This window comes from Pomacea canaliculata, linkage group LG10 (genome assembly GCF_003073045.1).
Source record: "Pomacea canaliculata isolate SZHN2017 linkage group LG10, ASM307304v1, whole genome shotgun sequence".
Classification (NCBI taxonomy): domain Eukaryota; kingdom Metazoa; phylum Mollusca; class Gastropoda; order Architaenioglossa; family Ampullariidae; genus Pomacea; species Pomacea canaliculata.
In genome coordinates, this window is record NC_037599.1 from 1,441,917 (window position 1) to 1,462,871 (window position 20,955).

Consider the following 20,955-nt stretch of genomic DNA (forward strand, 5'->3'; position numbering starts at 1 on the left):
TGAAAGCCGAGGATAATCGAGCCGAGGGCTGGGACTGCGGCCGGCGGTGGTCGGGGTGAGAGGGAAGGGAGGGAAGCAACGCCTTAAAAGCAAGTGTGTGGAGGCAAACACTCTGTAGGGCAGCATGAGAAAATAATTACTGTTGTTCATCTTGCTGGATGAAGTCAATAGAAGAAAGCACATCATGTCAGTCAGATTGCTGCCTCCACGGCGAGAAGTACACAGAGAGGTCAATAACACTGCTTGTACCCTCGACAGTCACTAGCCACTCGTCTCGGCTGACAAGCGACCTTTGTCAATACAATCTTGCCCTCCAATGCCTTGTCTTCCACGGTTATTGCAATTTGATTTCTTTTCTTTTTAAATTTTAAAGTGGCACAAAGTTAGCGGCGGGGATTTGTTGCTGTTGGCTGTGTCCTAATGGTCTTGGCAGAACAAAATGAGCTTTTTCTTGCGCTCAGCTGTTGATAAAGATTTAGATGTCAGTTCTGTCTGCCACCTGATCCGGCACCAAGGAATATAACTGGCCTTCCTTTCGTCCTCCTCGTAAGTGAAACTTCTAAGGAGGCAATTCTGTATAATGGTATATGCACTCAGTGGATAATATAATTATTAGTCATGGTGTAGACATGCTTCGGCACATTGGGTGTACCGGACAAAACCATGTTTGCACTAAGGACAATTGGTTTAAATGGACAATACCTTTCTTTCTTCGTTTCCCCACTACAAAGCTTCAAATAAAACATTCTCATCATTAAGTGCAACAGCTGGCGGTGTGGGGTTCAAAGGAATCCAAGGATTCAGCCTCTTTTGTATAAGTTTTTGTAGTTAAGGGTTCGCTTCCGGCTAAAGGAGTTTTTTTTCTAGGACTTGAGGAATAAGTAGCTTGTAATAAATTATTATCTTGTACTGAACTAAACCCAGTCATTTGCGCGTGGGAGGGCTTGTAGTCTCATCTTCGTTAAGTAGTTTTCGCGAACTATTCAACCTTTCCTTTCCCCAAATTAAGTCGCGGTGCGGCCCGGACAAAACCATCCTTTTACCTGGCTCTCCTATAGTCAGGTGCTAACAGCTTTCGCTTTCAAAAGTCCGTGTGTCTACCACGTGTAACATCATACCTTGGCCGTTTATGCAAAAGCGTGTTACGACCCACCTGGCGGCTGACTTTGATGTGCCGTGTGGGTAAAGATAAGCGATGCGGCGAGAGGAATCGGACTACAGCACAGGACACAGTGGAGGCGTGAGAGCCTGCTTGTGACAGGATGGAGGAGTGTAGGTGGGCCCTGGAAGAGGAGAACTGGGGGTGAGTGGCACAGGGAACGAGGTGGGCGTATGCTGTGGCTTGTGATCCTCCCGAACGCTTTGCCCTCGCCACGCTTTATCTCGGACGCGAGGGGATTAGAAACCTGCGCGCGCTGAACATTGGAACCACATCCTCGTCTACTTATCGTCCACCCACGAACATCCACGTCAGTGCTAGTAGACACGTGCATTCAAAAGGCTTTCTCTTTCTCCCTCCCTCTCTCACTCACTAAAAAGTCAATAATGTTTTCTCCAGCTCACCATTATCAGACTGTGGCCGTCTGTCAGCGCCTCTCATGCTTGACTGAGATAATTAATGCCCCGTGATTTCCACTCGCCATGGGGCCGCCTCGTGCATCGTGTTGTATGTTGTGTCTTACTGTACACCTGATGAAGGACTTGAGAGGCCACGTGGTTGCTACTGCTCACCTTTAGGACACTATTGGTAGATCTTGAGCAATGAGAATAATTTTCAGCAGCTCGGTATAAAATCTGCTTTTTTCTGTGTTCTTCAAGGGAAAAAAGTATCTGGTTAAATAAATAATAAATTTGCTAGAGAGAGCATAATTTTGCCCCTAGTTCTCACCTTGTAGACTGTAAGACACCCGTGGTGCCGCTCTGTGGAGGCTTTGATTGTACTGTCTTGTATTGCCATGCGCAGTATGTATCTGTCAGGCAGGTACAGGGAATTTAAATGTTCCCTGAAATAACCATCCCCTTCCCCGAAGATCTGAGGGCAGAAGCGAAGAGAGAGAGATTCAGCTTGGAAGAGACGACGAAGCTTGTTAATGTAGCCGTGAAAGCCAGGCTACCCGATGAATGATGCCCATTGCCTGCAACACCTGGGACAAAGGCGCAGGGAGGGACGGGAGGCAGGAAGCCGCCAGTACAACGCTTACGTGATAACAAACGGAAGCTGGCTTTCCTCAAACTCGGCACCTGTGGCTGCCTGCCAGCACACCCGGTCTTTGTAGGTACCTGGTCTACAAGGTACTTCTACTGTAGGTACAGCTTACACCTACTACAAGGTACTGGGTGCATCTACTGTGGGTACAGCTTACACCTACTACAAGGTACTGGGTAAACCTACAAGGATGGACAGATGGACCAGTGCATTCAGAAGAGTTTGACGGTCTGTGTTTTTTCCGAAAAAAAATCTTCTGAGGACTGTTGGGGTTCTGGACAAACAAATTAAGGACCAAAAAAAAAATGTCTTGCATTATAAAATTATACCCCGTATAGAATTTTGTCTTTTTCAAAAATGAAGGGAAAATACAGAAGAATAAAATATTCCCCACTCCTTTAAAAAGATCGTCCCTGTTCCTTAAAGTGCAGTCAGGATATGTTGAAGTGTTTGCTAGAACCATTCATTGACATATCCTGTCATGGCAGTGTACTTGTCTGACGGAGAGAATGTTTGGAAGGGTCCAGCAGCCAGCCCGGTGTCAGAGGCTCCATCACAAAATGCCAGATGCCAATGCTAGTCTTTAACTTCCAACTTCCATATTTCAGTGATCTCTTTCTTGTTTGACAATTGTTACTTTGCTGATTTCGTTTTGTCGAAGAAGCTCCATGATATTTGCTTGATTAAGGCACGTGGACAAAACCAGAGAACAACAGAATTTTTCCTGTTTTCTTACCTGCGGGTGTGCTCTTTAAATGCTTCATAAGTGTCCGAAGAAATAAAAGGAAAATGATTTATTATTTAGTAAAATTATTTATTTCATTGATAGCTGCAGCTAATTTATTTATCCTTAATTTTTGTTCAGTTGAAATCTAATATTTTTTCCTAATGTAATGCAAAGAAAAAAATGTTAAGTTCATCTATTTTGCTCATACTGTAGTCATTGCTAGCCGTGGTTTATTTGTTTACAATACTGAATTCAAACAGGCTTATTCTTGCTACAGTCTTCAAAAAATCGGAATCCTGAATATTCCATGATATAATTAACATAACTACTTATAATCTCTAGTGATAACTCAATAGCGGGTATTCGCTCATAAACGCTACCTCGACAAACTGGCAACACTGGCGGGTGGAGCTGAGGACAGGGGTATCTCAACATATAAACAGAAATACTGGGGACAAAAATATCTCAACACATAAACAGAAATACTAAGGACAGGAACATCTCAGTACATAAACCGAAATGCTGCAAGGAAATGAGAATTGCACTGCCCCTGTAACCAACTGATCGCGCTGGCAGCAAGGGAAAGAACGGGTGTTACTTCCACCCCAGTGTAGACACAACAAATAGTCCATGAACGGGGAAGATCGCTGCCAACAAATATGAATTAATGCAGCGGGGTCGGGGTCTCCCAGTCGCTTTTTTTACAGGAGAGGCTGTTGCGATTTATGGGGGAGCTTATCGATAGTAACGCGTCCATTTGTTGACGACCTCTGACCCAGGGGATATAAATCCATCCATTGGACAAGCTACTTTCGTCTGGATCCGCTAAGCAACCAGTGCAGTTCTTAAGGTCGACATTTAAAAAAAAAGTTAAGTGCTTTTATGTAATCTCCGCTGTTTACAGTTGGTCTGGTTCACACTCGATGGTAGAACACGAGAACACCCTGACACCAGACCCGATACAAGCCCTACTTACTCCGTGGGTGTAGTTCTTATTTTTAGCTAAAATAGGTTGGGGCAACAGATTAAAAATATACTGGGCTGTAATGGTGTTGTGTTTATTTACTGACAGACTTGCCTCGTACTTTCAAGCACAAATGTTCCCCAAACTGCGGAAAGGATAGAACCATGGCAGAAGTGTGTGTACTACAACTCGCTGGTACATAACCAGAACGGGCTTCAGGCCTGAGTTCAGTTCCAGAGGGGATCAACGATTATTCAGTGATTTCCTCTAAGAAATAATTCCAAAACTAGTCACTTCTTGGTTGTCAGTTGACTTTCGAGGGAAAGTGGGTGTGAGTGTGTGCATACGTGGCTGTTCCGGTCCAGACCTCCAAAGTACGGTTGCTTCCGGTTCCTAGTTATTAGCCCCAGAGTAACGGGCACCGAATATTGTAGGTGGCAGTGCCGTCGCCTACGCGGAGTATGCTGGAGATAATCGTGCCCGTGCGCAGCAAGCGACGGACGCAGATGCGAGATGGAAACATCGCCTCATTAGCAACAGTTGACTTTGATGCGAGATGAAAGTGCAGACGATAAGCAAAATATGAGGTAGTTTCGAGATAGCAACATTATCGAGGGAGCAAAAGGTGACGAGGTCTGGTGGAGAGTGATCGCACATATGGTTACATAAACTCGGAAACGCTCGGAACAAATATTTCCACGTGCGACCTCCTCAATTAGGCGCCGAGTTCATGCTACGGAAGCTTCAAATAAGACAGCGCCACGGGGCCTCCATGCTGAGGGCCACAGCCTCGGCGACGATGATAAAGTTCATAAATGTTACCTTCTCACTGAACCACAGTAATCAGGAACGGCTGCATGGGAAGGCAGCTGGTGGGAGCGAGGCCTGCTGTATCAAAACAGGTGCCTGAGCAGAGCTCATTACGTGCAGCCATGAAACCACAGACAGCTCAGTTTAATTTCATTAAAATAAGAGCTCCAGAAAAAATGTTATCGGTGTGGACAGATGAAGATAACGATGACTGATTCTCTATGTATGTGTGGTTGGGTGTGGTTGGGTGTGTGGTTGGGTGTGTGGTTGGGTGTGTGCGCGGAGCATACAACACAGGTCAGTTTGCATATTTGGATGCTGAAATCAAAGATGTTTGAATTTTAACAAATGTTTTCATCTGGGATAAAATCGCACGGACGGTTATCAAAACCAACAAACACAAACAAGAATTGTCGAGGGCTTTGCGAGGGGCTCCGATGACGCCCTGACTTGACAGCCAGTAGCGAAAGTGAAGGGTTGGAGTCCGAGCCTCGCACCCTCATGATGGATGTCACAGCTCTACACATGTTGCTGACCCTTCCCCTTCATCGCTTCCTCATCGTGGTTTATGGCGATGAGTGTGCGTACAGTGTTATTTCGCTGTGATTGATGGGGTAGCTGCCTTCTCTTCTCACCACCCTTGCTGGACAGTCATAGAAAAGCAAACAGGCGGGTGTGTGGAGGGCAGTTAGTTCCAAGATACTACCGGCAAGCCTTATTTCACGAGGACTGACGAGGGGCACGTTTACAAGTTTATTAAACAGCAGGGAGGTATCCTAAAAATGTCTTTCTGTCATTGATATTGAATTCTTCACATAAAAACGTTTATATTATATACAGTGAGAGCAAGATGGAAAGAGTAAGTAAGTAAGGAGGGTGTCTACTGTCGTGTTTCCTGATATTGTTGGATTGTTAGTGCACTGATAGAGTTACCGGTCGTTGAAGTGTTGGTCTCGGTGAGGTACGGAAAGAGTGTTATGGTTGCTGGGTGTTACTCTGGTGGGAGGAACTGGTAGAGTTCACGGTTGTTAGCTTGTTGTTAGGTCTACAGGCACGTGAGGTGATGCCGCTCATTGGAGTGTTATTGTGGCTGGAGGAACCGGATGTGCTATCAGTTGCTGGTGTTGCTACGGTTGGAGGAACTGGAAGTGTTACCAGCCGTTGGCGTGCTGCTGTAGTTGCAGGTAGTGGGCGAGTTACCGATGGGAAACAGCTGGACTGAATCACGCCTTGCCCTCCAGGCCTTGTGCTTAACAGCTTACTTTTCCTCCTGCCGATGAATGAGACCAAAATTGTCCGGGGAGTGTAATCTTAGCGCTCAGAGTGTCAAACCAACGGTCCTACCCGGAGTAAGCAGCCAAGGCAGGAACCAGGCACGTGCAGCTGGTGTGCACAGACTGATCGGTACAATGTAAGGTCGAAAAGCCAATAAGAAATTGTAAAATTCATAATACTGAGAATAAAATTGTGCGCATTTGTTTTTATATGTGTGTGTACAATTTAAACAGATGCTTTCATCCGATTGCAGAATTTGACTAATTTCTTATCAGTTCTAGATTTTACAAAAGGACACCAAAATAATCCGATTCATCACCTAAACTTCGTATTAAACTTGAGTCGATCTACTGTCGAGGGTGGTTATTATACTTTTCTTTAGTTCCTTATAATATCCCAGACTGGACATTCAGGTCAGGGGTACACGAGTGTGATAAACTGAACGCGTGACTACCTTTAATGTAGACCCCGACACTAAACAGCAGCTTTCCTCTCCTCCCTACCCCCTCTTGTGTCTAACAGATTGTAACAAGGTGGCTACTCCTCCCTACCCCCCTCTTGTGTCTAACAAATTGTAACAAGGTGGCTACAAGAGTTCCCTAGTCCCTGTCGACTCCAGCCAATCAGAGGCACAGTTGTTGCGTATGAAAGGAGTCTGCCCACAGGGCCGTGCACGTGCTCAGGGCGACTTGTCTTAATGATCCACCGCGTGCTTTGGTTTCTGCCATCAAGGGTCGCAGCGAAAGGGCGAGGTGCATTCCGGGTGTCCAAAACCTCGATAATAACTTGTGCAGATCAGTGTTACGAAATGTGCCGTTGAAAAAAACGGGAGAAGAAACAAAGAAAAAAAAATGAAGAGTAAAGTAAAAGGACAGACACAAACTGTTTTTACAGTAGAAAAGAAGAGAATTCCCAGGTGATAATCAACATCACAAATGATGTCCTGAACTCCTTGTAGCCAAGTGGGACTTACAGGATAGCTGACAATTATTTGCTTTATTTCCACATTGGTATCGGACCATAAGCAATCATATACAACAGTTTTAAACTTATTTACTTATTCTCTGTTCATAACAAAAAAAGTATGAAAGATATTAAATAAAAGTAATAAACTTGGAGACTGGACAAATTATTTTCTAAAGAACACCAACACGCAACGTTCAGAAAAAAAAAAAAACTGAACAAAATTTTCTACAGGAAATTTTATTTAATTAAGTCGAAGCCGCGCTAATCGTATATTTATGTTTTTTACAGTTTGGTTGGGGATGTTTTAATTTAAGTTTCTAAAGTTTCATGGCCTACAGCAAGCAACTGTCATTCTAACTAAGCTGTCTCAGACCAGCATTACTATTCGCTTCCACAGTATACATTTCAGTCTGTCCACTCTGCCCTCTGTATTTACCTGACTGGCGGCTGGTCAACATTTGACAGGATGCAGGTTGTCAAAAGATGCTTTAGCCTCGGAAAAGCTTTATCAAAATCGATTGACAGCTACCGCTCTGATGTGAATGACAGCTGCTGTAAATTGCTAATGGCATCGCTTTTGGACACTGGCCTTCCAAAAGAAGAAAAAAATCCATCAGAAACAAAGCTATTAAGATGCCAGGCTATTTCCTGGGCGGCAGGATGGGGTCTAGACGCTCTTCCTGGAGTAGGAGGACATCACTGACAGCCACTGTCAGATTCCTCGCCTCCAAAAGTTACGGGTGTAAATTTAGTCAGACTCGAGACATGCTGAAAGGTCTGGAATCCTTAGAGAAACACTCCAAGAGAGGGCTTCATAAGACAGCAAATAGAAGAACAGGATTGGCAAAAGTTCCAATAAGAGGCTGTCACAGAAGTAGTGTGTGTCTGGGGAGTGGGAATGGGTGGGTGGGTAGTCATGGAATGATGTTCTTGAAGACATGACAGACAGTGTTATGTTTGTATTATTTTATTAGCACATTTGCAATGTTATATTATAACAATGTTAAGAATGCGGCTTATCAGAGAAGAAAGGACAGGTCTATAAATTTCTAACAAGAGACATTCTTGGAAACATCGAGAAATTTTATTCTATCAATTAATCCTGTCCATCACCATTAGCTAGTCATTCCTGCCCTTTGTTCATTGGTTTTGACCCTTTACAGAAAATCGATTTGTATCAAATCCGTTTTGGTCCTGTTTGTTTGTATCGCTCTTACGACAACAGTCAACCTCTCCTTATCCTTTACTCCTTCGTTTCTCCGCTCCGCCGTTCTCTTCTCTTTGGCTTCAGCATTAAGGGGGCCCTTGCAGTCTGTTCTCATGGTCCCCTTCATGAACCTTGGACAAGATGTTTAGTGATCGGCGCACCTTCAAGCCAAAGCCGCAGTGATCCATGCTATGGAGGGCTACCCACTGTTTCTAGTGTGAAACTGGCGGGAAAAGACAGTCTCAAGCAGGTGACTGTGTCCTGCCACTTCCACGTTTGCCTGTCACAGACACAAAACCTTACTCAGGACAGCCTGCTTTTCACGCCCCCTGGAGGCCCGAAAGCCACGCCCATCACATGTGATGTGTCGATGGTCACGTGCACAGAAATATTTGCTATCTACCGCTGTAAAGCAAGGCGGTGCAAAGTCTTCTTTATTGCATAGTGCCACCTCTCTCCCCCGTCCCTTCTACCTCCCTCTCGTCCACACACTAACATGCGCATGAATACACGCATAAGTAAATGTCCATCCTTGCCTGTCCCCGCCTACCACATTCACGCACGCGCAGAGAGAGAGAGCGCGCGTGAACGAGAGAGGCGCGATCGAGGAGCGAGAGAAAGCATCAATAAACGCAAGCTAATTCCTTCCATGTGCGGTAACAGATATTGTGTGGGGAGCACAATGCATTTATGTCCTCCACAAAGCGTTTATATACCTCAGGACAGCAAAGCTATTTTTGTTTGCACATTTTACAGTTATTTTAAGTTTTTTTATTGGCCATAACATATATTTCCCGCGTGCTGTCAATAATCATTAACTCGACAAAAGCTCGAGTAATTTTTTCCCCAGATTTATGGCGGCTTATTTTCTTTGTTCTTCTCTCTAAAGTAAAGAATCGACATTTCACAATTTTTACTTTTATTTTCTTGTTTTATTTAATTGTTTAGCGGGACTCTCTCGTCTTTGACAAGGTTGGCATCTGAGCGACTGCGCATCAGTTGTTCTTTCCATCCATAGTCTTAGAAGATGTGCTGTGACTGTACCCGTGATGACAATGACATTGATGACAGTGACAATGGTCGACTTTATTTGTCCCAGTGGGCAATTTGAGCAAGGATTATTATCTATAATAATATTATTAAATGTGATGTTATATAAACTTTAATAACAGTAATCTGCTGGTCAAGCGAGGGCCTCTAGGTTTCCTTGGCTTCAAATTTCGGTTCACAGGGTCACTTTCTAGAGCGCGTGCTCAAGGTAAATTTTCTTGGATTTACTAACCGTCAGTGTACAAGAAGGTATGAACTGAATTCTATTCTACCAGCACTTTGAACAGGAAACACAGCTTTCCCATCCAGTGATTCAAGCAATGGATAAAAGATTTGTCCTTTCAGGTGACCTCAGTGAAGCAGAAACGAAGACAGTTCTAGAAAACTGACGAGGGAGGGGAAAAGCTTTCAGTTGGTTGTGGGCAGTTTCCTGCTCCTTGCTGCTGCTTTTAAATTTCCGTCGGGCTGAGCCCGGGAGTCGTGCGTGTTGAAGAGACTTCCCCCAGTGTGTTCGGCGGAGTCGGGTGGAGGCAATAATGGGAGGCCTGGCTCGAAAGAGAGGCGCAATGTTTGCTTGCCACGGGCACTTCCTTACCCCATCCCACTTCTTTCTTGACAGCGAGTTCCAATTCACCCGCCGTCCACTTTGTTCCCGCATCGCTTCACCTTGTCCATCCGGCACGAAGCGCGCGACATGCCATGGCAGCACTCGACAGACTTGCTGTCGTGTAGCACGCGCCTGAAGCACGTTCTGCTAGTCATTGGACCACTCCAAGCAGAAGTCGCGAGAACAGTGACTTTGGGTAAACTGTTTAGGTCACTTGGTCTTTTTGTACCGAGCGCTGAGAACTCATCATGCCTTAGAAAATTAACGGATATATTATCACGTGACATCTTGTGCTCACCCATCCGAGGCTTAACTAACCGAGTGTTGCAGCCACGAGAAAACTAAAGACATTAAAGACAGGAAGCAGCACAACTGCGCAGCATTGAAACTGCACGACTGTAGTTGTTAGAGAGACGAGAGCGCAGGGCAGTCATCGTCTAGTTATCTTGTTATCTAGTTATCTAATAGAGAGGTATCATTATCATTATTCGGACGCCAGAAGCTTGGTTAGAGTAATGGAGATGTATTTAAAAGAAAAAGGAGGGGAAGAGTTAGAACATGAGTATCACAGGGAGGAGGGAAATATCCACCAGGAGATGTCACAAGGGGAGATAACCACAGTGTAAGTGTGAAAGACATCAGAGCTAAGGGAGGTAAGATGGGTAGATATTCAATGTATATTTAACCGTCTCTTGTGTACCTGTGCGTATCGCCTTTCATATTTGCAACTGTTGCAGTGTGGATAAAGACTTAGGTTCACACGTGACTCAGCAGAGCTCAGAATTATCTGGAATCGTCGCGATTGTGATTGATGTGCCCTCGCCAGTTCACACATTTCTTGAGGAATGAACGAGAGATCTTTCCTTGTTTCCTGATGTCCGCCATGACACTGTCCTGTTGTCAGCCACACGTGATTTCGCACCCGAGGTCTACAGAACATAATTGCTACATTTCTGTGTGTGTCTGTGCGTCTGTGTACGACACTTTGCGCGGTTCTCGCGCTCCCTCGGCCGTGTCACTCTGTCATAATGAAGGTAGGTGAGAGATGACAAGATAGCACAGCTCACCTGTGTGGGCGAACTGAGGTGGAGGTGGGGAGGAGGAGGAGAAGACCACACATGGTTTAGGTTATCACTGCACATACACAATACACTCTACTCCAGGACCTCACGACCGTGTCGGAGGTCAAAGAAGTTTATGAACTGGACACCTGTACCTGCTGTTGAAAATGTAGGTACGTTTGGCAAAGTTTTATTCTACCCTCGTCAAAATGTACCAAACACACCCACAGATTTCAGATTTTTTCCAGTTAAGAGGGTCCCTAACGACCCTTCCTAGCGGGAAGTTTATATATATATAACCGTACATAAAAATGTCACACATACATAAATACTTTGCCAGACTCATCCATAGTTGTCCCTATAAAAAGACCTTGAGCCAGGTCCACCGATTCTTCTAGAAGTGGAGGAAGTTAGCGATGTCCACCATCCGGTGACCCGGATGAAGATGAGAAAGTTCTGCGTAGCACTGAATCCTGGAGGAGAGGCACTGTTACAGTTTACGAGCGCGCAGTAAATGGGTGTGTAAGCAGGAGTATTTATTTGCTGCGATAAGATTCATGGCGAGGGCTGGATGGAAGCGAGTTGTAATGTTGCTGACATAGCAGAGAGATAAAGCGGAAGGAACATTTATGTTTTGTCAGGTTATACGGTATTGTCAGTAGTGGGGTATGCTCACACAGACCTTTGCTTCTCGTTAAGATGGACCCGCCACAGTGCTCACTGCTCACTGTCTGAAACTGAGAACCTCCAGGAAAGCTCGGCTGAAACCGAAATCTCGCGGAGCATGAAAAGGTCTGACCCCGACCTCTGTCACCGGCGCCCTCTGGTTGCCAAGTGTGGCGTCAGTGTCACCCTCAGCCGCAGCGTCTCTTAATACTCGCTGGAAACCCTGACCCCCCTCCCTCCAACTCCTTTCTCACCAGGTTTTTTTCCTTCTCTCACTCGCTGTGGTCGCGCCTGCCCTACCTGTCAACCCTAAGCCAGTCTTACGTGCTTTATCGTTTTAAGGTTCGCCAAAACGTCAAGGGGTCGAGCAACACTATCTACAGCGAGGCTTACCTCCGACACTTCAAGGTGCAAACTGTCCGTGCCTGATAGGCCAATGGACTTCCACCGTGCGAGGAATTCCTACCTGCTTCAGGCCGAGTTTTAATTTGCACACCTTTAGTTTGTGAAGCAAAACGATAAGCGCGAGGTTTGAAATACACCTTTTGTGACAGACTAAGATAGTCCGTTGGGGCCTGCTGCACGTAGGACTTGTTTGATAATCATTTGAGCCGACAGGGACAGGTGGACTACTGCCAACACCTCTAGGTCACAGATAGGACTTTCTAGTGTTCCAGGCACGGGTAGGTGAGCGGGTATGCAGGGTTCAGTCTTGTTCACACGCTGGCGAACTTGGTGAACACGAATATACGCACGGCTCACTCACTAAAATATAATTCACACACGTGTTCGTCTGTGTCCGAGAGTTTGCTTGTATGTTCGTACTCCAACGTCCACACAACTCTCCTACCTGATCCCACGTGCACCCAGGTGATCACAAGATGGCGGACGATAGACGACACATAACCCTGTGAACAGATGTCACGTGCAGAGAAAGAACACGGTGCCCGAGACAAGAATTGAACCCAGGACAACCAACCCTCTCTATAGTGGTGACAGGTGCTAACCGTTGCTGGCCCTGAGAGGAACTGAGTTGTTCAGGGTGCACACTGTATCATCGGTGTGTCGAGGCGGGTTGGGAAGCAGCAGACTACAGTTGTACAACATATGGTTGGTTGTGTGGAGGTGTGGGAGCTCAGACCTTACAAAAGCCCTCAAACAGCCGTTCATATCCCTGTCACGATAGAAAAGCACTGAACGAAAAAAAAAGACAAAGATAAAAAAATGAGTTATTTATTCTACAGTTTAATCCTTACCTCTTGGCAATGCTTGCTGGCTGGTCTGACTGTGATAGACAGGTGTTGAGATTGTACAAAGACTATTCGTGGGCTATAAACACCTTTCTTTTCATGTTTTCTTTTGCTGTGTGCAAAGTCCTGACCTGCCAGGTAGTGTTGACGATGTTGTCTGAGGTGTCGAGCTCGCCATCATTGCTACCCCAGGGTTAGTGAAACCCACAGACCGACAAATTGACAAAACTCTTTGTGACCATTCATTCTGCGGTTTGCAGCTCTCTGCCTGCAGTAAAAATTCATTTCAGGAAACTAACAATAGTGTTCACGATCAGGACAGGTAGGCCGACCATAGAGAGCTTGGGTATGGAGGGAATGTTTGGACCAGGACAGGTAGGGCTGACTCAGCTCGGGTAGGGAGGGAATGTTTGGATCAGGATATACAGGCTGACCACAAACAGCTTGAGTAGGGAGGGAATGTTTAAGGGAATAAAAAGTTCTGAAAGAAAGATTATGTCAGCTTTTATCCGCTGTTTTCGGTGCTTCCTTCACACGGGGTAGCGGGTGGAGTGAAAGGCTTGTATACAACTACCCGCTCTACCCTGGCGGTTGCTATTTCTAAACAGCCGTCCTTACCTTTGGTGGGGACGCGGGTATTAAAGGCTTATTCCTTTCCATCAATAGAGCTTTTTAATGGTCATTCAGCTGTCTATGGAATACTAACAAGAGATTTCAGATCGCTGTCACACAATATTCAGGCCGTGGCGAGCTACAAACATCCGCCATTCAACAGTCTACCCGTGTCTAAAATATATTCCGCTCTTGCCAAAGGTTATGTTAAGAAGCATCGTCCACACACAAAGACCAGGTCCTCCTGTGCATTTAGAATTACTGATGTGTGGACCAAATGTTCGTTTTCACGAATAGTTGAATGTCAGTAGAGTGCCACATGACACTGACACGTGTGCTGACTTCTTCTTGTGCTGTGATTTTGCCTGAAACTTGAATACTTCCGCCGTTTGCTCGTCAGGCTGGTTGATGACTACACTCGTCTCCTGCATTCGGGTGTAAACATCATCCATAGCCACTGCTGTAGCTGCTTAGATATTGACATTTTACCTGTACAATAGGTATATAGATATATCAAGTACAGGCATCGGGTGTACATATATAATATACCTTTTGTAAAAGTATAAAAAACCAAAGTCTCTCAAGCAGTTTGTCAAGAAGAAAACTAAAGCTAAATGCAAGTGTCACATAGTCGTATGGTGACAAAAGTTACATACTTCAGATGTGCTGTGTGTGAAAGCAATTTGCAAAGAGTTCGATACACATGATACTACACTTGTGGGACAAATCAAACATTTCCAAAGGCTGCTGGGATATGCTCACAGAACGTGCTGAGTGTGGTGCTCACAGGCGCCTCGTGACCCGAGGAGGACGAGTACACACCCTGGGGGCATTGTGACACCTGAGTGTTTGACAAGGTGGAGTGACTCACCATTGCTCACCCGCTCCACCTTGAGTTACTGTTCGTGAAACATGAGTTTGTCACAACATTGAGACACTCTATAGTATCATGTCAGTATGTCTGATTGTCACAACACTGAGACACTGTATAGTGTCATGTCAGTGTATGGTCTGATTGTCACAACATTGAGACACTTGTATAGTGTCATGTCAATATGGTCTGATTATCACAACACTGAGACACTGTATAGTGTCATGTCAGTGTCATGTCAGTATGGCCTGACCCTGTCAAGTGGCTGACATCACTAAATGAAGTATTGCAAGATTCCTCCAAACGGAGATCAGTGTTCGATTCCAGTTAGCCGCTCCACGGGCTCAAAAGATGTTTGCTAATGAAGCTAACGGATGAAATATGTACTGTTTGTTATTGAATTTACAGCTGTAAAACTGTCTCATGCCCACCTAGAGTTGCTTAGCAGAAACAGTTGCTTGATTTATCAGACGATTTAAAGTCGGCGGCAGGAGAGAGCTGGACTCCACCTACCATATACAGTGAACCACTTTCCTTGCGGCCAGCAGGCTATGGGAACGATTTATCTCTCTTTAAATATGTTTCTTTATCCGTATTATTCAGCCTGAGAGAGTGACATTGACACTGACATTGTTTATTGTCAATGCCTGAGAGAGTGAGTGAATAAGAGAGCATAAAATTTGTTCGGGCCTATCCACGCGTTCCAGAAGGTTCCTTGTTCGTGGAGCTTTGGCTGTTTGTTCAACGGACGAAGCAGGAAACTTTGTGATCGATCAAGCTGAAGTCCCCGAAGACAGCCCGTGCATGGGTCCTGTCAAACTGACTTACGCCCTCGCCAAAGACACAAAAAGCAGACACAAGAAACAGTTGTCCAAGCAAAATGTACGACTAAGCAAAAGCTATCTCTTGGGTATGAGCGCAGGCTCGTGCAGAAAACGAGGTTTAGAAGCAGCATCCTCTAGCAGCCAAAGGGACTTCACAAACAAATAGTGCCCTCGCATGTGTCTCCGGTTTCTCCACACAACTGAGAGTCGAAGGTCTATCACAAACATGGGTGATGAATTGTAGTCTCCTCGGAACATACACGTAGACAAGACAGGATTTCAAAGCTTTCTTTGATTCTCTGCTATCGCCAGCCGCTCTTGTTTTCTGACTCGCCGCCATTTGCCGTGTGTTTGTGACGTCAGCACGTGCAGCCTGCACTGCACTCACGTGACAGGAGCAAACATCTGGCTTTGGTACAAAAACAGTTTTACTTGCAGCCAAAATATTCTCGCACTGGCGCTTGGGTAGTACTTCGCGTACACACGCTCGCACACGCACACACACACGCGCACACACACACACACACGCACACTCACACACGCGCACGCACACACACGCACACACACTCACAGTTAAACTTCACAGGCTACGAACGTCTGAACTGTCAGACACCAAAATCACAGCCTTTGAAAGCAAACGATGAATACGAAGCGAGAAGGAAAAAGAAACTCGCCGACAAAGAGGAGGAAAGCAAACCTATCTCAAAGTGTCTTGTACTGAGGTGACTCACAGATATCTGGGAATCAGGTGAACCAAAGCATGTGCCTGTGATAGGAGTAGTTAACTCCTACTGCTTCCAATTCCTTTGACCATGTCCAGGTCTGCGCGTGCTTTTAGTGGTGGTGCCGAGAGAGAGAGGGAGGGAGAAACATGGAGAAATGGAATGTAACCCACAAACAGTTTCAAAGCATCGCTAGAACACATTTCTATTTTTTAAAACGAAAATGACACACGCTCCCTCTCACAGAGATGGGAAAGAAAGAATCAGCTAGGGAAAGAAAAAGGAACTGATAGATAAAAAAATTGTGAAATCTCTTACAGATACCATGGTGATATGCTTGTGGGTGAGACGAAATGTTAACCCATATTTTCAAATTCGTGTCAAGACTTTTTGTCTATTTTTGCACGACTAGGTCGTCACTCAGGCAGAACCTTGCTGGCTAATTTCTTTCTTTCCGAAACACGACTCTAAAAAATCTTGTCAGTTTTATTTCTTGGTGATAACAGATGTATCAAATGAAATATGCAGCAGATAACGGACATCTCTAATGACGAGGGGATGGCGATGAGTGTTGACAATATCTCTGGACTCCAAGTATCGGGCTGCATTTACCTGCCACTAAGTGTAGATCGCTAAATAAGCTGCAGCCAAGAAACGACGGTTTGCTGCCAAACCATAAACCCGATGTCTTCATGCACCCGTGGAGGATGAAGTGCAGATAAAAAGTTTCATGGCCGAGTGTTCAGGGCTTAACAGCTGAGTGTTTGGCTACAGAACTGCATGCCATACGACAGAGGAAAGCAGTTCTTGGAGGAGCAAAGAAGAGCTTACAGTCGTCAGAGGTTCCCTTTGGACACAGTCCTTTCTGAGGAACACCTCCGGGTGAAGACCTTGCGATAAACAGCAGACACCAAGGCAGTCACCTTCTTGACCTCGTGTACATTGTACACAGCCAGACTTCCTCCTCTCTGTCTGCTCATCTCCTGAAACAAAGATCAGGTTGCAGGGTGTCAGCAGACAGAAATAAACACACCTTTCTAACACCGCGGTGAAGAAAATCATCACAAATGAACCTTACCGAGGTTCGATAAATATTAGGCCGAGAGCTGGCAGAACCAAGGTAGGATCGCCGAGCCTACCAGTCTAAATGTTGTGTACCCTGACCTGCAGAAGAGAGAGAAGGGTGAGTGTAGGAAGGGGGCGAAGGAACAAGAAGAGAGAGAGAAGGAGTGTGATTCCCTGACATTTAGGGCAGCGGTGAGAGTAAATGTTTAGCTCTACCTGGTAGGCACACGGCTCGCATTTTAAGCACACGTCAGGATTCAACAGGAGACTAGAAAACACGGATTTCACAGACCATGGCCTTTGTATCTGCGAAACCTCGACAACAAGGAACTATAACAAGTAAAAGTAAGTTAACGAACAGAGCCACAGAAATAAATTGAATTACACATAAAAATATCTGTAACCAAAATCACTCGAGGATGAAAAAGGGGGAGATAAGAACTAAAAAAAAAAAAAAAAAATCCCGCATATAAACAGTTTCTCTTTGTCCCAGTCACACATTCCTTGGGTATTAATAGCATTTATGGCAAGGTCGCAAATGTTTGGCAAGTAGATCGTTGCCCATGGCAACAAGGGAAACTCAAAGACAAACACTTTGTTTCCGTGGTTATAAAGCAATGTCCAGAACTCGTGAAGTTGTTTCACTTGATTAGTCACAAAGTGGTATTAAAACACCCGGGGTAAAAACAAACAAAATGATATCGAGCTGAAACTACGAAAACAAGAGGATGTCCCTTGAGCTGTCCATGCTGGCCTGTGGACAGGACTGCTGACGCTTTGTACTCTGCCCTCGGTACAGTGGGCAATGAATGAATGAAGACAGGCTGAAGGTGTGTTGTCTAACTCTAAAGCAAATAAAAAGGAATATGTACATTTTTATTTCCAGACAGGAAGGTGTGTGTGTTCGCGCACGCGTATCTGCGTATTAGTATGCACGTGCGAGGTCAACACAATCAATGTTTGAGGTCAACAAAATGCCTGTCAGCCCGGTGTTCCACGTGATCGAGTCATAAATTTTAAGCTGCTTCTTTTTTTTTAACTCTACATTTCCGGAGGAGGTTAGAGAACAGCTCACATCTTATCCCAGGCCTGTTGAAAGAACAACATTAGTAGTTTGCAATTGCTGGCCACATCGCCAACTGCGCATGCGCTGTGACTCTGTAATGACCCTTACAGATAAGCTGCAGTTAGTAAGTGTTTGAGGATCGTCTCTAGAACACACAGCGCGAGTGGATTTACGAGCAACAAGACAAGACAGACTTCAACACCTCAACAGGTGTCAAAAACACCTGAGTGATTCCACCGAAAGGTGCAGATCATTGGGCGACGAGGGTTTAAAGCAGCTTTGTGTCTGACAAGTGTTTTATTTTTCTGCTTTTTTTTTTTTTGGAGGCGGGGGGGGATGAGTGGTTGGGGCTTGGTTATTGTCCGTAGCTAAACAATTTGGAAAAGCCGATAAGCTTACTTTGTAGTCTGTTCAATGTTCAGAGCTCGGAGGTGTTCAGGTGAGACGTGGCTGCTCTGTGGCACGAGCCGTGAATACTCACCTCATCCCTGACCCAAGCTGCTCTCTCCACTGTCTTCACATTCTTGGTGCGGTGCTGCCAACACCAGAATGAAGACTTGCGAGGAGCAGGTATCGAGGGTAGGACGGGTATCAACGAGTCTGAAAATATCTGGTGGAGCGGGGCTGGTATCGGATCCTCACACAATTATCTGTAGCAACAGGATGTAGACGGCGACGTGAAAATAGATGATCTACTTCAACACGGTTCGTGGTGGCACCGAGGCTCACGGTTCAGTGCGGCTGTCTCGGCTCTAATCTGTGACGTCATGTTGCACCTGCGATAAACTCTGACACCTGGTGATTAACGGTTAGCCTTATAGTCTGTGTTCTGTGCCGTGCGCTGGGCTGGAGCTAGTTACTGCAGTGGACTATAAACACTCAGATAAGCCTCGGTCACATCTGCTGACTGAAAGCGAGGCGCACATCAGCTCTTTGGGTAAGAGTAGTAAGCACCCTGCCAGCTGTGATACACCCAAGTCTGTTAATGTCCTTACAGTCGGCGCCCAAAGTCCAAGTGTCTGATTAAAACCAGCTTGTGTGACTGCTTCACTGGAGCACACACACACAGACACACAGACACCCACCCACACACACAGACACCCACCACACACACAGAGCCTGTGAACTCTATCCTTGTGCCCTCCTACTGTCTCGGCTCAGCCTCCATGGAAATGCCAACATAATTTCACAAGGACTACTAACTCAAGTCACATGATCCCTTGAGAGTTGTGTCCATCTTTGTTCATGGACTGTTGCTGATGGACCGATCATTGATCGAATTCTGATAGTAAATACAATATTTAACTTAATTTTTTTTAAATACACCCGAAAATTAAACTTTTATTGGGTAAATTAACGATGGGAGCCCGAGATAAAAAGCAAAGGACGAGAAGTCTAGAAAGATGTGTTTGAATATTAACTAAGAAAAACTTGTTGTTGTAAATTGTTGCTTTTTAAATTCATAAACTTTTAGAAGAGTTCATAAGGTCGACGGCCTTCAAGGAAGCTTCCAGGTGAAAGTGACATAGTTTTACCAAAGGAAGAATATATATATAAGTTCAATATCCCAGCACTGCGATTTGCTGTTCAGGACAAGTTTTACAGGTGTTTTAGGAACTGATACCTGTGTGGGTGTGGCAGAACCTTTGCACGTGCGAGGAACTGTCTGTAGTCGGGGCTGTGTTGTCTGTGGTGTTGGCACAAGATGGCTGGGCCTGCACAAGACAGTTCCTCCCCCATTGTCTCATGTAGCGACCAGATTTTACCATTTCTTGCCCCTTCTTCATCCGGTGTTACTTTTTTTTTTTTATCTCTTCTTTCTGCCATTTGCTCTTACGAGTAAAATTGGAAATATTTCACGAGGGAACTAAAATATTTGTTCTTGCACATTTTTTGTGTGTATTAAAAAAAAACAAATTCAGCGAGCTGGAATTGAGTGAAAATATATTTTTTTCCCCATCGATTGTTTGCATACGAACCTAGCCTACCTTTATGAAGCACATTATATAGAATAGCTTTCGCCAGAAATACATGAAAGCCGATTGCATGCATGTGTTTAGCAATAACAGCTAAGTTCCCGCCATTGAAATCCGAATCAATCGATAGTAATTAGCTTGGACCATTCAGAGGACGGTTGGTCGATAAATTCCCGTTGGCTTTGGTAGAGTTTGTTGCAGAGAGACAGTTCATCTCCTGACATGCAACATCGACATCAGCATGGATGTCCCGACATTATTTAAGCTCAGATAATGACTGCTAGCTCTCTCTCAAAGAGTGAACGCTTGTTTCAAATGACTAATCTGATTTTGTCTAAATAATTATAGTATCAATACTTCCTTAAAAATAACGACCCCTTCCCTCACACACTTGATAGTCTCCAACAACAGTCCTACAAATGGAACCCTGTACAAGGGCATCAAGGTGTGGCCTCGGGAAAGTCGTGGATTCCGCGATTCTGAAGGTTGCAGCCAATGGGAGAAGTCGAGACAAATGCCCCGTCACTGGGCACTAGCTGGATGGCTAACAGAGTTTAGCTGACTTCTAGAACCTAGGACTATGTTGTGTCTAGTGCTTGGATGCACGTGCTAGCTTAGGTGTGTCTATAGTCTACTCTGACCACATTGTAGAGAACTGGACACGGTGGAAGGTATTTTTCCAAGTTAAAACTCTTTCGTACAGAGCTATGCCTAGTCATTAGCAAACAATCAACAAACAAAAATAAACAAGGCATTGTGGTATGTCTATAATAAAGCGAGTGACCAGATCTCTGAGTGAAGCAAAAAACGGGTACAATGGTGTTCAAAGAAAAAACAATTCGTGCTCGTGACACTGGATCAACTGGACTAATTGGGGAAATAGGAAAAGTTATCTTGAGTCACTTTTGATAAGCAACACCCCTTACCTACCTGTCACTCACTCGACATTTCGAGCCCCACAAGGTCCCTGTCCACCTCGTGTGCATCAAGCAGACGGCAAAGATCGAATATGACTTCGTGTCAAAGCAGT

General features: G+C 45.1%; 1 protein-coding gene across 1 annotated transcript in view; it reads left to right on the plus strand.

Moving 5' to 3' along the window:
- LOC112573517 (FRAS1-related extracellular matrix protein 1-like) overlaps positions 1 to 20,955 on the plus strand; it is a 77,077-nt gene that overhangs the window by 14,604 nt on the left and 41,518 nt on the right.